Source organism: Macaca mulatta, chromosome 2 (assembly GCF_049350105.2).
Source record: "Macaca mulatta isolate MMU2019108-1 chromosome 2, T2T-MMU8v2.0, whole genome shotgun sequence".
Classification (NCBI taxonomy): Eukaryota; Metazoa; Chordata; class Mammalia; order Primates; family Cercopithecidae; genus Macaca; species Macaca mulatta.
In genome coordinates, this window is record NC_133407.1 from 40,306,623 (window position 1) to 40,309,137 (window position 2,515).

At 38.4% G+C, this 2,515-nt stretch overlaps 1 pseudogene; it reads right to left on the reverse strand.

Moving 5' to 3' along the window:
- Positions 1-274: 274 nt before the first annotated feature.
- LOC144339562 (18S ribosomal RNA) lies at positions 275-735 on the reverse strand (annotated as a pseudogene).
- Positions 736-2,515: the final 1,780 nt, after the last annotated feature.

Here is a 2,515-nt window from a genome sequence, read left to right on the forward strand (position 1 = left end):
TTGATGTTCATCAGGGATATTGGCCTGAAATTTTCTTTTTTGTTGTGTCTCTGCCAGGTTTTGGTATCAGGATGATGCTGGCCTCATAAAATGAGTTAGGGAGGAGTCCCTCATTTTCTACTATTTGGACTGCTTTCAGAAGGAATGGTACCAGCTCCTCTTTGTACCTCTGGTAGAATTTGGCTGTGAATCTGTCTCATCCTGGGCTTTTTTTGGTTTGTAGGCTACTAATTACTGCCTCAATTTCAGAACTTGTTATTTGCCTTGGTTCGTCCAAGTGCACTTTCCAGTACACTTACGATGTTATGACTTATCTCCTCTATATAAATACATAGAGGGTTTAGTTAAGTTAATCCTTAAAATATTCTTGAGGAGGGCGACAGGTGGTGTGTGCATGCTTGATGGCCTTATTCAATTAAGCACTCTGCTCTTAATTTACTGCTAAATCCTCCTTGGGCCCTTAGGTTTCATAAGGGTTGTCGTGGGGTTTTCTAGGGGTAGAAAACATAGCCCATTTCTTACCATCTCATGGGTTACACCTTGACCTAAGGTTTTTATGAAGATACTCGTGCTTACTTTGCAACCTTTAGTAGGGTTTGCTGAAGATGGCGGTATATAAGCTAAGCAAGAGATGGTGAGGTGAATTGGGGTTTATCGATTATAGAATAGGCTCCTCTAGAGGGATATAAAGCACCGCCAAGTCCTTTGAGTTTTAAGCTATTGCTTGTAGTGTTCTGGCAAGCAGTTTTGTTAATTTAACTACTGAGGTTTAGGGCTAAGCATAGTGGGGTATCTAATCCCAGTTTGGGTCTTAGCTATTGTGTATTCAGAAATACTAAAGCCACTTTCGTAGTTTATTTTATGTCAGGGATTTGACCTCTTCCTGGTTTATTCTTGGTAGGGTGTGGGTGTCCAGGAATTTATCCATTTTTTCTAGATTTTCTAGTTTATTTGTGTAGAGGTGTTTATAGTATTCTCTGATGGTAGTTTGTATTTCTGTGGGATCAGTGGTGATCTCCCCTTTGTCATTTTTTTATTGTGTCTATTTGATTTCTCCCACTTTTCTTGTTTATTAGTCTTGCTAGTGGTCTATTTTGTTAATCCTTTCAAAAAACCAACTCATGGATTTATTGATTTTTTGAAGGGTTTTTCGTGTCTCTATCTCCTTCAGTTCTGCTCTGATCTTAGTTATTTCTTTTCTTCTGCTAGCTTTTGAGTTTGTTTGCTCTTGCTTCTCTAGTTCTTTTGATTGTAATATTAGGGTGTCTATTTTAGATCTTTCCTGCTTTCTCCTGTGGGCATTTAGTGCTATAAATTTCCCTCTAAACACTGCTTTAGCTGTGTCCCAGAGATTCTGGTATGTTGTATCTTTGTTCTTATTGGTTTCAAATAACTTATTTATTTCTGCCTTAATTTTGTTATTTACCCAGTAGTCTCTCAGGAGCAGGTTGTTCAGTTTCCATGTAGTTGTGTGATTTTGAGTGAGTTTCTTTATCCTGAGTTGTAATTTGGTTGCACTGTGGTCTGAGAGACTATTTGTTATGATTTCCATTCTTTTGCATTTGCTGAGGAGTGTTTTACTTCCAATTATGTGGTCAATTTTAGAGTAAGTGTGATGTGGTGCTGAGAAGAATGTATGTTCTGTTGATTTGGGGTGGAGAGTTCTGTAGATGTCTATTAGGTCTGCTTGGGGCAGAGCTGAGTTCAGGTCCTGGATATCCTTTTTAACCTTCTATCTCATTGATCTGTCTAATATTGACAGTGGAATGTTAAAGTCTCCCGTTGTGTGGGAAATTCTAGGTTGAAACTTCTTTTCTTTAAGAATGTTGAACATTGGCCCCACTGTCTTCTGGCTTGTATGGTTTCTGCAGAGATCCACTGTTAGTGTGATGGGCTTCCCTTTATGGGTAACCCGACCTTTCTCTCTGGCTGCCTTTAACATTTCTTTCCTTCATTTCAACCTTGGTGAATCTGACAATTATGTGTCTTGGGGTTGCTCCTCTTGAGGAGTATCTTTGTGGTGTCCTCTGTATTTCCTGAATTTGAAGTTGGCCTATCTTGCTAGGTTGGCATAGTTCTCCTGGATAATATCCTGAAGAGTGTTTTTTTTAACTTGGTTCCATTTTCCCCATCACTTTCAGGTACAACAATCATACGTAGGTTTGGTCTTTTCATGTAATTCCATATTTCTTGGAGGCTTTGTTTGTTCATTTTCATTCTTTTTTCTCTAATCTTATCTTCATGCTTTATTCATTAAGTTGATCTTCAATCTGTGATATCCTTTCTTCCACTTGATCAGTTTGACTACTGATACTTCTGTATGCTTCACAAACTTCCGGTGCTGTGTTTTTCAGCTTTATCAGGTCAATTATGTTCTTTTCTAAACTCGTTATTCAGTTAGTAATTCTTCTAACTTTTTTTCAAGGTTCTTAGCTTTCTTGCATTGGGTTAGAACATGTGCCTTTAGCTCGGAGGAGTTTGTTATCACCCACCTTCTGAAGCCTAGTTTGTCAAT